Source organism: Leuciscus leuciscus, assembly GCF_965113295.1.
Source record: "Leuciscus leuciscus genome assembly, chromosome: 8".
NCBI classification, from domain to species: domain Eukaryota; kingdom Metazoa; phylum Chordata; class Actinopteri; order Cypriniformes; family Leuciscidae; genus Leuciscus; species Leuciscus leuciscus.
The window spans coordinates 41,860,732-41,876,440 of NC_138732.1; the positions used below are offsets into that span (position 1 = coordinate 41,860,732).

Consider the following 15,709-nt stretch of genomic DNA (forward strand, 5'->3'; position numbering starts at 1 on the left):
TGTTTAACCCCATAAGTACCCGTTACATTTGGTTTTCATGAATAGGATTAATTTTTGTCTGTTATGTAAGTAAGTGGGGACTAAGTACTTTGAAAAATGGAAGATTTACAGTAAGAAGTGGCTTTACTTAACAAAAAATGGCAAGAACAAGGTGAAGCTTTGCTACTAGCCAAAGAAGGTCAACGTGAGGCCTTGGCATTAGCAAAAGCTGCCACAGAAAAGTAACCCCAGCCATTTATATCCCTCGAGAGAGACAGCTTTCTGATTTCAGTTGTATATCAGGGGAATAAGATGTGGAGGAATGGATTGATCAAGTGAGATCCACCTTCCTCTTGTCCCGCATACCCGAGGATGATCAAGTTGAACTTCTTAAACAGCACCTTAAAGGGGAAGCTAACTGTAAAGTTGATACTGGGTGAAACGGAAAATGAACCAGAAAATATATCTGAGGTGCTCCTTGACACGTATGGCGACAGAACACCAGTTGAGACTCTACTGAGGGAGTTTTACAAAACCACTCAGAGACCAGGAGAGACGGTTAAGGAATATACTTCTGGAAAAGTTGGAGAGGGTTTTGAAAAGGGACCGCAATTGTGTACCTCAACCAGAAGTTGTTCTGGAGGAACTGGTTTTGGGTTTGTTTGAAAAGGACTATTAAGGAACAGAGGGGTATATCTTTCAAGGATTTGATAGAAGCGGCGATTACCTGGTCAGAGGAAGGTGAAAAGAATGTGCCAGCCTTAGCTTCAAGTAGTGGGGCTATTCAAAAACTAGCGACCCATCAAGAAGAGTTGATTAACTCTCTCGGCCCTAAGGGTATTTTGGGGCCCCGAAGAAGTTTTGACACACCCTGACATTTGTGCTTTTTCAGTTGCTTAAAAACATATTAATGGCTAAAGTCTGATTAGACTGCACAAACAGGGCTACAGTAATATATGAGCAACATATACATCACAATTTGTGGTTTTGAGAAAATAACGTTTATGCATGGTTTAAAAAAAAAAAGTAAGTCACTGAAATTAGGCCATATAACACACAGTATCCTAAACATTTGTTCACAAGGCTTTTCAAAACTGGATCTTGTTGCCTAGAGTTTTTTAGACGCCCTAGACGCGACGCGACTGCGAGATGCGTAAAAATCAATCAAAACCCACAGTTTTAAAACATTATTAAAAATACATATGCTACTGAGTTACTAAAACAATCTTTGTCAAAGAATACATGAAGTTTTATGTAACAAAGTTCGGGAGGAGCACGTTCAGGTAATCAACCAATCAGCTCAAGAGGAAGCCGGTATAAAAAAAGCTTTTCCTCACCTTCTGTCTCACGACAAGTTTCTCAGCAGGAAATAAGGAAATAAGGAAATAAGGTTTATAGAAGTTCATAGGAAACCGGTTTAGAGATAATGCCAGATAAGGCAACCCCCCTTCTGTGGGATAGAAGCCATTTGAGGGTGGTCTCACCCCATCCCCCTTGTCACCTGGACAGAGAATAAAGGAAGGTGTTCTGGCTCTCTCTGTCTCTTTTTCTTGGCTGGACGTGGAATTGACTAGGTGGTTTCTCTCGCTCTCTCTCTCTCTCTCTCTCTCTCCCTCTCTCTCTCTTTCTTTCCCTTTCTCTCTCTCTATCTCAGGTACAAGCTGGGTAAGATTATTTGGTGTAACCAATGTATAACAATGCACTAGATATTTGAATTGATTGGAATTGGTCTCTGATATCTGAAATATTAAATTACTACAATGTGATTATTTTAACAGATTTTGACATTGTTCATTTAATGGTTAAAGGAATAGTCAAACATTCGCTCACTTTTAGTGAGGCACAGATATTATTAAAACCTTTCATTTATGGAGTCAGATGAATTAACGAGTAAATACATGATTAATGTATTGCAAATTTAACCAACCAAATACTTTGCATGAGTGAGGACAGAACACGTGACAACCTTCCCCGTGTATTGGCGAACCGGCAGATTGGGCCAATATAGCGGGCCTTACAAAATGGTGACCTCGGACGTGATCTCAAAACAGATCAAAACAGTTTCACGAGAAATGTCCTTTTCAGCAAGTATTTGGGATTTTAAAATCAACAAGAGGTTTGAACATCTTCTCTTTCTTCCGCCGCGATGGTAAGTAAACATTTTCTGCCCTTTATAGAAGTGTTGAAGAAATGTTTGCATTGTTTACGGGTCGGAATTAAAGCCCTTTGTTTAGAACGTGATGCGGCAGCCAGATGAAGAATGAAAACCCTTGTGCATTAGATTTTAAAGATCTCCTTATTTTGCCTAAGCAACAGGAAACGAAACAAGTGAGAATAACATCTTCCAAATAATTAATAACTCGATGAAGAGCTAAAAAAGTAAAGACTAAAAGTTTTAAAATCAGGCGCATGTTTTCCGGCCATTGTTGAAACCAGCAACACTCGAAGAGAATGAGCAAACTAACAGAAAACAGAGAAAGAAAAATCTAAGTTTGTAAAAGATCGGAAAACACGTGATTTTATAAATAAAAAGGCAGATCGATGCATTGTTTATGAAAAGAAAATTTGGGGAAAACAGGATGATATGATTTACAAGCTAAAACTCAAATATCAAGGCTAATGCTAAGTGCTATTGTCAATGCTAAGCCATGCTGTGCCCAAGGCTAATGCTAAAGGCTAAAGCCATGCTGCATCCAAACGCTTAAACCATGTTTTGTCTCACTGGCTGACTGGTAGGCCCAAAAGCCACATTGAAAACATTAATATCCTATACTAAACCTAAACTAATCTTGACAAACTCTATATTCCATTAAAATCTTAAACTTTGACACAGATGGAATTAAATTAAGTAATTCAGTTTAATTTGGCTTATTTAAGTTCCTCTGAGAAGTAAACCCCTAAAGTATTTGATATGCTGGGATGGAGATCGATCTTTTTTAGAGAGAAGACTATCTAGTCAAAAATCTGGGAAAATTAACTGTAAGCCCATTATTGTGAAATCATGTGTACTGATCATGTCTTGTTTACATTATGGGCCGAAAAGGTTCAGCCTACACTGTACAAACTCAGTAGAAAAGGTCTTAACATGGATGCTATTGACAATGAAATTTTCACTTGGTGGAAAACAGTGGGTAGTAAACAGAAGAAATCAAAACATGGTGAAATAATTGAGGCTTTAAACTTCATAAGTTATAAACGGCTAAATGAGTTAACAAAATTTCTATCTTCGCTTATGAATGCTAAATGTGAAGAAGTGCATTCTAAAAATGCAGAGGCACAAAAGTCTGAGGAAAAGATTCAAGATCTTCAAACACAGCTAGATAAATTACTAGCTGAGCTGTTAGCCCTGACTAAAAAGTGTAAAAATCACAAAGACACCATTGCAGATCTTAAGGCTAAGCTAAATGCTAAAAGCAAGTCTCCCAACAAGCTTAACAGTGATTGGGCTAAACATGTACACTTCTTAGATGAGGCAGCCTGCTCTAATAATATTGTATCTTTACAGGCAGATGAAGCATGTGATAAAGTTATGAAAAGAGTGCCTGTTTCTGCCCTTAAGGTGATACGGCACCCAAACGGCACAGAATCAACCATTCGGCGTCCTTTAACAGTAACTGAATGTAGCTTGTTTAAAGCAGAGATCGGACCGTTCCCTTTGAAAGGGCCATTCGAACCATGGTGGAGACACATTGTTAGTCTAAAACATGCATTTCAGCTCGAACCAAAAGATATTTGGCAAATTGTTATCAGCTCAATTCCAGATGTTCTGAACTATAAGATACCACAGGTTTTGATGACAGGCACCATTGTGCAGTCAATGCATCAAAATGAGCCTGAGAGCGAAATCTTGAATAGACTAAAACAATGCCTTCGCGAGCTGCGTGGTTGTAGTCCTGTTGGATGGGAATTGATTTTCAATCGGAAACAGAGTACTGAAGAATCGTTTGAGACATATGCAGAAAATATGTTTGAATTTTTTGAGGAGTATTCTGGAATTGAGGGTGTTCACCACAACAATGTAATTCTCCTTGAATTCCTGCTTACAAATGCAGGGCCGCGTGTACAGCAATCACTCATGTGTGGTGCTTCTCCAGCACAAAACACATTCGAAGGTATAGTTAACTGGGTAACAAGAATTGAGTCACGGAAACAAATGCATGATGAGGTAGCTGTGTTAGAATGTCATGAAGATCCTCCATCTGCAGGAGAATTCAGAAAGCCACACTGTGGCAAACTGAACAGATTCTGTAATTCCTGTCACAAAACAGGCCATACAGAGGAAAAGTGTTGGTCACTGGGCAGAGGCAGACCTCCACCCTATTTCATAAAACGCAGACAATCACAATCTAATGAAAAAAACGCCTCGGTTACGACTGTAACCTCGGTTCCCTGAAGAGGGAACGAGCGTTGCGTCGAAAAGCTGACGCTATGGGAACGCTTTGCGTGATGACGTCTTGAAGCACATGTAAAATCAGTCCAATGGTGTGGCGGAACGTCAGAGGCGGGTGACGTCACGTACCAGGAAGCTATAAAAGCCGGCCCGAAACAGAAAACGAAAGCTTCGTAAAGTCTGAAGTCGCGCTGACAGGCATGAAGGAGATATGGCAAGGCGACGCAACGCTCGTTCCCTCTTCAGGGAACCGAGGTTACAGTCGTAACCGAGGCGTTCCCTTTCAAGGGAACTCCCGTTGCGTCGAAAAGCTGACGCTATGGGAACGTCTATACCAACGCCTCCATAGCTACAAATGTCTGTCCTGTGTGTAATCATGTGAGCAGCACTAAGAAGACAAAACATGAGACCCTAGAGTAGAGTCTAAATCCAGAGAGTAGAACCTGACGAAGGTGTGCGGTGAGGACCAGCCTGCCGCATCACAGACGTCCTGTAACGATACTCCTGATATAAGGGCCTTAGAGGCCGCCATACTCCTAGTAGAGAGCGACCGGACAGCCAAAGGAGAAGGCTGTCCAGCCGCCTCATAAGCCAGTGAGATAGTCTCAACCACCCACTTGCTCATCCTTTGCTTAGACACTGGACCTCCCTTGTTAGGGGAGCAAAAGTCACTTTTACGCCACAGGGCAGCTCTGTGGACATACGCGTCTAACGCCCGAACAGGGCAAAGCAAATTATTCGCCTCCTGGTCCGATTTCGAAAGGGAGGAGGACCTCCAAGTGCCACGAAGGAAACGAGATACCAAGGGGTCTTTCCCCACAGACATTCCACCCAAAGGACTGTGGTAAGCACCTATGGCCGCCACATAGACCTTTAAAGTGGACGGGGTCAGACCTGCAGTGAACCGTTCCTGCAGGAACTCCAGCACTGTACCAATTGGGCAGTGGACTGGGTCCAACCGACGGTCACTACACCAAGAAGTGAATACTCTCCACTTCAGGGCATAAAGTTTCCTCGTGGAGGGAGCTCTGGACTGTAGAATGGTCTCAACAACCTCGGTTGAGAGACCTGACTCTATGAGCTGGGCCCCCTCAGAGGCCAAGCCCACAGGTTCCACAGTTCTGGCCGAGGGTGAAATATCGAGCCCTCTGCCTGGGACAGAAGGTCCCTCCTGACGGGTAACTCCAGAGGATGCCCGTCGAGGAGGGACACAAGATCGGGAAACCATACTCTGCCCGGCCAGCGCGGGGCTATAAAAAGCAGGCAAACCCGGTCCCTGCGAACTCTTTCCAGAACTCCCGGGAGCAGAGCAACTGGGGGAAAGGCGTACAGACGTAGCCTCGGCCACGTCTGTACCATAGCATCCAGTCCCAGAGGAGCTGGATGCGTGAAGGAGAACCAAAGTGGACAGTGAGACGTCTCTCGAGACGCAAACAGATCCACTTATAATTTCCATATCAGCTCCACCACCTCGGGGGTGGAGCCACCATTCCCCGGGCCTCGGCCCCTGTCTCGACAGAGTGTCTGCTCCTATATTCTGGACCCCGGGGATGTAGGCTGCCTTGAGTGACAGCAACTTCCCCTGGGACCACAAGAGGATATGGCATGCCAGCGCAAACCCCCTTGATATAGGCGACTACCGACGTGTTGTCCGTATGTACTACACATGGTGTCCCCTGAGACCTGTGATAAAGCTCCTCAGAGCCCGGAAGACAGCTAACATCTCTAGGCTATAGAATGCCAGGAACGATGATGGTCTTCCCACAGACCTTGAGATGAGCGACCCTCAGGATCGCTCCCCAACCCGTGAGGGAAGCATCCGTCGTTAGCAGTTTGCGACGACAAGGAGCTCCCAGCACTGGGCCCTGGGACAGGAACCAAGGTTTCTTCCACATAACCAAGGCACGTAGGCATCACCGCGTGACCTTGATTGTGCGAAATGGGTTGCCCCTCGGGGAAAAACCCTCTGGTCCTGAGCCACCACTGCAGGGGCCTCATGTGCAGCAGTCCAAAAGGTATCCCGTTGGAAGCTGCTGCCATGAGACCCAACAGTCTCTGGAACTGTTTGACAGTGAGTAGCTGGCCTAGCTTTACACTTCTCACAGCTGCCAGGATGGAATCGAAGCGTGGCGATGACAGGCGCGCCTGCATCGACACTGAATCCCAAACCACGCCTAAAAAAGTGGTCCTCTAAAATGGAGAAAGCACACTCTTCTTGGCGTTCAGCCGTAACCCCAACTCTTTCATATGGGCGAGAACAACATCTCGATGTTGAACCGCCATCTAATGCGACTGAGCTAAAATCAACCAATCGTCGATGTAGTTCGTGATGCGAATACCCCGGAGGCCCAGAGGCGCCAGAGCTGCATCCACGCATTTGGTGAAAGTGCGGGGTGATAAAGCTAGGCCGAATGGAAGAACTCGATATTGGTATGCTTTGCCCCCGAAAGCAAACCTCAGGAACTTCCAATGACACGGACGGATGGAAATATGCGTCCTTGAGGTCTATCGTGACAAACCAGTCCTCGGACCTGATCTGTGGCACGATTTGTCTCAAGGTTAACATTTTGAACTTGAGCTGCATGTACTCGTACAGAACTCGAAGATCTAAAATGGGACGCAATCCCCCGTCCTTTTTTGGAACTATGAAGTACCGGTTGTAAAACCCGGTTTCCCTGTTGGAGGGGGGTACATATTCTATGGCCCCTTTCTCTAACAGAGTGTTTACTTCCTGTTCCATAACCAGAACCTGCTCGGGGCCCACCACTGTGGGCAGGACCCCCATAAACCGCGGTGGGCGTTAATAGAATTGTATCTAATACCCTTTTCCCACGGTCTGCAGGACCCAACGAGAAACATTTGACAGTAGCTTCCACGCTGTCAAAGATTCTACTAGAGGTACCAGTCTCTCGAGACTGGTTTCTGGATTTTGTTGCTGTTGAGTAGTCGGTTCGTCGCCCTGTAACGGCGCACCGGCAGGGAACGACCAAACAGACTGCTCCAGCACCCTCCTCAGAGGGGGCGGGCATCCCGAGGCCACTACGTTTCCGGGTGGACCTTGAGATATGTGCTCGCCGGAGACCGCTGCGCCCTGTAACACCGGAGGCGGCAGGGTTGGCAGAACGGTCCCCTGAGGGCACCGAAGAGAGACGGCACCGTATTTTTCTCCTGCTGTTGAGTAGTCGGTTCGTCGCCCTGTAACGGCGCACCGGCAGGGAACGACCAAACAGACTGCTCTAGCACCCTCCTCAGAGGGGGCGGGCATCCCGAGGCCACTACGTTTCCGGGTGGACCTTGAGATATGTGCTCGCCGGAGACCGCTGCGCCCTGTAACACCAGAGGTGGCAGGGTTGGCAGAACGGTCCCCTGAGGGCACCGAAGAGAGACGGGCACCGTGAAAAGAGGTGTTAACCGCTCTGCTTCGGGGGGACTACCCTCATTTGTCCTGAGCCCTCAGACATCAGGACTTTTTCCCAGCAGCCTTCTTGGCGGTAATAACGGTCCGCAGATCCGTTTTACCCCTCGAAGACTGCTGGGTTTGAGAGCGCCCTCCGTGTCCCCGAGATTTTTGTGGGGGAGCACGAGAGGACACACTCTGTTTTTGAGTGGCACGATGTTCAGCGCTCTTTTTAGAGGAGTGAGGCTGCTCCCGCTCAGCAGCCTCAATGAAAGAACGGCGGGGGAGAAGTTTTTGTAATGCAGCTGCCTGTTTAGCAGCTTCCTGAGATTTAGCTACCGCACTGTTTACTGCATCACCAAATAAACCAACAGTGGAAACCGGAGCATCTAAGAGAACGTGCTTTTCTTTCTCTTTTATATCGCTCAAATTGAGCCACAGATGCCTCTCAGTGGCCACCAGGGCTGCCATAGACCGCCCGATTGATTTAGCGGTCTCCTTGGTGGCCCTGAGAGACAGATCTGTGGCTCTGCGTAGTTCAGCCACTGTGTCAGGACCAATTCCCCCGCCCTCCTCTAAATCCCCCAATAATTCTGCCTGATAGGCTTGCATAATAGACATCGTATGCAGACACGCTGCAGCTTGACCAGCGGCTGCATACGATTTATGAACCAGAGATGATGTGAATTTTACTGGCTTAGAGGGAAGTGAAGGAGCTTTCAGGGAAGATGCCGTTGCTGGAGAGAGATAGCTCGCAAGCGTCTCCTCCACCTTCGGCATCTCCCCATAACCATATTCTTTATATTTGTGAATGGAAGAATAGTGGGATGTTTGTGGTGCATACACTCTGTATGAAACCGGTTTTCCCCACGATTTCGACACCTCGGTGTGGAGATCGGGGAAAAACGGAAGGCTTCTTCGCTGAGGCTGTGTACGAGATGGCAGGAAGCGTTCGTCGAGCTTACTTTTCGAACGAACGTCCTGCCTATCCTCTGGCCACTCAATAGATAGTCTGTCAACTGCTCTAGTAATAACATCGAGCAGTTCCTCAAACGCATGAGACTGAGGTGGCGAATCCTCAGACTCAGCTTCAATACTCACAACATCCAACTCCTCAGAGCTGGACAGTTGCAGTATTGGTGCCTCTATCGGGGGGGAAGAAACCGCAATGCGTGCTTCCACACCCTGATGAGAGGCACTGGATCTGTCAGATTGATGCTGAGATAAGGCAGAGCCCGTCTCAACATCCACTGACAGATCCATTTGCGAACCCCAGGTCTGAGATCGCCGCCGAGCCTCAGCCGCGGCGGGACCCGAGCCCTGGGGAACGCGATCGGGATTGAACCGAGCCAAGCGGGATCGGAGCGTGCGCAATGGAAGCGCGTCGCAATGCACACAGTCACCACCCTCGAGTGCTGACTGGGCATGCTCCTCACCCAAACAAACAACACAAAGAGTGTGAGTATCACCTCCCGTTAAATAACGCGGGCAGGGATGGACACACACTCTAAACTGCTGCTTGCTCGCCATACTGAATATATATATATAATATAGACAGACAACACCAAATAACAAGGACAGATTCAACACAGAGCGCAACTGAAGACTCAGAAAGCTTTCGTTTTCTGTTTCGGGCCGGCTTTTATAGCTTCCTGGTACGTGACGTCACCCGCCTCTGACGTTCCGCCACACCATTGGACTGATTTTACATGTGCTTCAAGACGTCATCACGCAAAGCGTTCCCATAGCGTCAGCTTTTCGACGCAACGGGAGTTCCCTTGAAAGGGAACCAGCACTCTGCAAGTAACCAAAGCTCAAATGCATCTAAAACTCTTACTGACCTAACAACTTTGGATGCTCAAGGCCTTCAGCTATTAGCGTCATTTGCTAGTCGGGTAGCAGCCCAATAGCAAATAGCTTAATAGTTTAACATCTAAATTCTGCATTTTCAAATTTGAAATTGTGCTTAACACATCGTGCACATAGAACACAATTTGGTTGTTTGTGCTACAACATGCACATAGGCTAATTTAAAGTTTATTCTTTAAACACAGGATTACTTTACTGTAAGTGTAGTTGAAACACTTAGGCAAAGGTGATATAGATGTTGTATTCTATTGTTTTGCTGTGGGTATATTTGGAACACTTAGGTAAAAGGGTTGTAGATGTTGTAGCCTATTCTAGGCCATGTGTCCTGTGTAAACTGAAGTAAACGCGTGTGTCTGTGCTGAATTTGATGGCTATAATGTGATTCACAATGAATTTGAAAATCAGAAACAGCGAACACATCTCATATTTAAGGCTTCAGAGAACTAAATATTTTTATGTTTGAATGCATTCTGAATTACTCTGAGATTTGTTTTTTCCAAAATAGATTAACGGATTCGTATGTTTCCACAAGATTGTGTCAGAGATTGGCGACGGGACGGCTAATAGCTGATATCAGGAAGTGTGCGGGCGACTTGGATGAGAGGATGGGTTAGTCCGACTAGGATCAGCTTTACGCTGGTTGATTAACCTAGCTTGGACGCTTCCGATGACTTCTGTTCTAATTTAATAGTTTTGGAAAACGGTTGAATTGAGTTCCTGAAGGGCATCCAAGAGGGCTACTGAATATATCTTTGATTGTTGCGCGTTGGGATTACGGCAACGTCCTAGATATTTAGCCATTGCCTCAGCTTCTGATCTTCGGGACTGACCACTTGTGTCGTGCATCCTTAGGAGAAGGACTGCAAAGCGATATAGTTTCCTTATCTATAAACGGAAAAATATAAAGTAAGAGTAAATAGAAGAATCAAACGTTATAATGGCCATTTAAAAAGACTAAATGAGAAGAAAAGGTATTTGAAACCTAGCAAAGGGAAAAAGAAAAACAGCGAATGTACATCTTATCAGCCCTGAGCCAAAAGGCCTTTTAATATTCAAATGTATTGACATGAGAACAAGTAGAGATTTGACCATGCGTTAAGTTGATCCAGAGACCGAAAACAATATAATTTGACTTGAATTGTTAAAGAATATAATTATATTATAACTTGAATTATAATAAACATTATATTACACTCGCCGAGCAGGACAATAATTGGAGAAGTGTGACTTTCATCATTAAAATTGAATTTCTGAAACAGAATTTCATTTGTGTGCTACCCAGTGCCAAAAGAGGCGGAGTATGCCTTTATTTTTCACCGTTAGAAAACACGGCTAGGAGTGTGGCACAGGTAATAGCACGCTAAATAATCCTTGACTGGGGTGCACCAACTGAATTGAATCTGATAAGATAAGTAAATTTACGAGGAGGGTGTGAAATGCTAAACAGCAGACAGAAGTACCACAGTTTTTTGCAGGTCAAAAAATATCTGCACAAATTAAAATGTGTGAATGCATTGCACATGCAGCGGACTGAAGGCTGAACTGAAAAAGCAGCTTCAGGTGTCACAACACACTGAGACAACAGCAACAATTCAGACGTGGTCAATGAAACTCGGTTTCATGTGACATCTGGAATTAAAATTGCTAACAAGTAAAAGAATTCTACACGTCTGAATTTAATGCTTTTGAAATATTGGAATTATCTGTGGTTCGCTCTCCTCTGTTTTCTGTCTCAGGCTTAGGCTACTTCTGCAAAATGGTGGAGCCCACCTGGAGCAAATCCAGGACAGCGGAATTGTTCGAACATAACCTGAGACTCGGGAGATGGGTGAAAAGACATTATAAAAGGCCTTTTCACACGTCACACTATCACATTACTGCATAAATATGGCCTCCCAGTTTAGAACTGGATCGAAATTTGCAACACAATTGTTATAGATTAGATTCCACCCATCTCCTAGACATGAACACTGAACACACCCCTCCATCACTATACCCTCACAGCAACATCACCTGGGGTAGATAGAGTCTATCCAGGCTGAACACTGCACATCAGATGAAGATGTGTCATCTTCACACTAACAGATCCAGATAGCTTCACACACACAGGGTGGAGCTGATCTCATGATCATGGTCTAACAGAGACACAGAGAATAGCATACGCTATTCACAACAAACTGCTAACTAATGTAACACACATGAACAACTGAATGGCTACAGTCACAAATCAAGACAAATTCTAAGGCAGACCTGCCATTAAATTTCAAACTCTATGATTGTTGGTGGGAGTTGGAAGATCAGAGGGCCCCTGATTTCTCAACTTACCACTAATAACAGAAACATAATTAAAATGGATAAATCTGAAGTGTGACCGCTTCAATCAATTACAAAATGTACAATTCAACTCTGTCATCGACTGTGACTTAGCCAGATCAATACACACACTCTCAAACACACTCTCAAACACACTCTCACACACACTCTCACACACACACACACACACACACACACACACACACACACACACACACACACACACACACACACACACACACACACACACACACACACAAAAACACTCTCACAGACAAAAACACACTCTGACATTCCCAAAAATTCTCACACAAACACAAAACCATTGATTGGTTTACACCGACCTCTTGCTGCATTTCTGAAACCTATTTTGATTTTAATTTTCTGAAACTTATTTTGATTTCTGCATTTTTCCTTTGAGTAATTCAGAAAAACATTTCTGAAACTTATTTTGATTTTAATTTCTGAAACTTACTTTGATTTCCTTTGAGTAATTCAGAAAAACATTTCTGAAACTTATCTGCATATTTGTATATTGTCCATTTTACTTGCAACAATGTATTTGGACATCAATTCAATTGAATCTCTATGTTTGGTTACACCAAAATAGCACTGGTTGTTTTGTTAGAATGCCATTTATTTAAATGTTTCTAGAAACAGGGTAAGAGCTTGTAAGATCTTCCTTTGTCCTTCCTTGACCCTCTATAGGAGTACTATTGACGTGGTAATTAAAAATCAGGTAATTAATGAGACCAAACGTACCACTCACAATTGCTGACATGAACATGGTATTTTACATTGAACATGACATGATTTTTCCTTATTGCATTATGCGTTCCTACGCATTTCCTTACGACTGTAAGTTCATATGTGCTCAATCGTGAAGCGGACATTTAAGATGCTTTTCAGGTGTCGCACACAAAGCCGTGTGGACCAAAGAAGAAGCCCTTCATCCACTGAGGTCTGCCCAGACAACCGTACCGCTGGAGGTGACAGGGTTGGTCAAGAAGGGTCAGATCATCATCGTGGAGAAGGTGCCAGGGAAGCGGAAGTTTCTCCATGAAGGAATGACACGTCAACTGAACAAGTCACAAAAGGTCCAGATTGACTCTATGAACTTTGCTCACGTCACAGGATTACAGGAAGAGAACCTGAACGCATTCATCCACCTGCTGGACTCAAGCTATACACCTGGTGGGAACAGGTGTTCAGCAGGTGAACACCGCCCACTGAGCTTCTACAGATGCCAACATTGAAAAGACAATTTTTGTGCTACATCTTCAAGGATTATAACAAACGTCTTACTGTGACCCCGTAAGTGTTCATCGGAATGTGACCCACGGGATCAAGGAGGGAAACTGTAAGACTGAAAATACTGGTTGAGGCCTGATCTATGGGACAAAAGGGCCCGGCTGGCTAATTAACATTTTAACTCACAGAAGCACATGAACTAACAACAAAGAACTCACACAAGAACATGGTTTAATGTGAATGTTTATCATTGACTGTTATGCTTTTGGTGTCATTTGAAATGTCTCAAAGTGAGTGGTACAGATATCTCCTATCCAGATAGATAAAATAAAAGGAAATAAGGTCTATAGAAGTTCATAGGAAACCGGTTTAGAGATAATGCCAGATAAGGCAACCCCCCTTCTGTGGGATAGAAGCCATTTGAGGGTGGTCTCACCCCATCCCCCTTGTCACCTGGACAGAGGATAAAGGAAGGTGTTCTGGCTCTCTCGGTCTCTTTTTCTTGGCTGGACGTGGAATTGACTAGGTGGTTTCTCTCGCTCTCTCTCTCTCTCTCTCTCCCTCTCTCTCTCTTTCTTTCCCTTTCTCTCTCTCTATCTCAGGTACAAGCTGGGTAAGATTATTTGGTGTAACCAATGTATAACAATGCACTAGATATTTGAATTGATTGGAATTGGTCTCTGATATCTGAAATATTAAATTACTACAATGTGATTATTTTAACAGATTTTGACATTGTTCATTTAATGGTTAAAGGAATAGTCAAACATTCGCTCACTTTTAGTGAGGCACAGATATTATTAAAACCTTTCATTTATGGAGTCAGATGAATTAACGAGAAAATACATGATTAATGTATTGCATATTTAACCAACCAAATACTTTGCATGAGTGAGGACAGAACACGTGACAACCTTCCCCGTGTATTGGCGAACCGGCAGATTGGGCCAATATAGCGGGCCTTACAGTCCCATCGCGGGACCTACTGCCCCCCCCCCAAAATCTTCTTGGGGGCAGCTACGGGGTCATAGGCTGGAGACACCGGCTCAGGAACAGACACCGGCTCAGGAACAGACACCGGCTCAGGAACAGACACCGGCTCAGGAACAGACACCGGCTCAGGAACAGACACCGGCTCAGGAACAGACACCGGCTCAACGGCGGCCATCTTGTGAGGGGACACAGGCTCGGCAGCAGCTATCTGGTTTGGAAACGCTGGCTCGGCAGACGTGACGTGCACAGGCTCTGGATCGGCAGACGTGACGTGCACAGGCTCTGTATCGACAGGTGTGACGTGCACAGGCTCTGGATCGGCAGAAGCGACGTGAAGCTCTGGCTCTGGCTCGGCAGGACTGACGTGAAGCTCTGGCTCTGGCTCGGCAGGACTGACGTGAAGCTCTGGCTCTGGCTCGGCAGGACTGACGTGAAGCTCTGGCTCTGGCTCGGCAGGACTGACGTGAAGCTCTGGCTCTGGCTCGGCAGGACTGACGTGAAGCTCTGGCTCGGCAGGACTGACGTGAAGCTCTGGCTCTGGCTCTGCAGGACTGACGTGAAGCTCTGGCTCTGGCTCGGCAGGACTGACGTGAAGCTCTGGCTCTGGCTCGGCAGGACTGACGTGAAGCTCTGGCTCTGGCTCGGCAGGCCCAATGAGAGGAGGAAGATCGCTGAAGTCATCAACCTCGAACATAGGCTTGGCGGGCACGACGCTGTCAGTCACAGGCGCGGCGGGCATGATGCTCACAGTCTCAGGGGCGGCGGGCACGACGCGTACTGCCTTGGCCTCGGCAGCTCTGGCGTGAAGTGCGGGCTCGGCTGGACTGGGGTGAAGTGCGGGCTCGGCTGGACTGGCGTGAAGTGCAGGCTCGGCTGGACTGATGATGGGGAGTTCTGGGACCACCGGAACAGGGACCAACGGACTCAGGACCACCGGACTCGGGACCACCGGACTCGGGACCACTGGAACTGGGACCACCGGACTCGGGACCACCGGAAACCAGCATGGCTCTGTGCTGGATGGAACCAGTGGCGAATAGGGCCCTGGGCTGGACATCACCAACCCAGGGTCGAAGAGGGGCCAGAATGGAGAGTGCTGTCGGGACTCCTCTCGACCACCTCCTCTACTGCGGCCTCCACGGGACCCACGAAATATGACCAACCGGGTCCCCTCAAAAGATTGTCCTTTCTCTGGTGGCTGGGGAAGAGACACTGGCAAAAATGCTGCTGGATTCATCATTAGGTCGGTCGTTCTGTCACGCTGAGGCAAGGATGAAGCAGAGGGAGAATCCATATGCAAGCACACATTTAATAAAACAAACAGGTAATCCAGACGGAACACGGAACACGGAACAGGTAACAGCTACATTAAACAATGACCGACAACCAACAACTGAAGCACAGAGGTTTAAATACACAGGCAAACAAGCTAAACAAGATAACAAGGGGGTGTGGCTAATTAGAAACACCTGGGAGAACTAATAAGCAAGAAAAACTACAAAGGACTACAAAACATG

The 15,709-nt window shown here is 45.9% G+C and overlaps 1 long non-coding RNA gene across 1 annotated transcript; it reads left to right on the top strand.

Moving 5' to 3' along the window:
* Positions 1 to 1,374: 1,374 nt before the first annotated feature.
* Positions 1,375 to 12,233, top strand: LOC309504846. Its single transcript, XR_014208197.1, has 2 exons — positions 1,375 to 2,128; positions 11,378 to 12,233. It is a non-coding gene; the product is annotated as an uncharacterized lncRNA (long non-coding RNA).
* Positions 12,234 to 15,709: the final 3,476 nt, after the last annotated feature.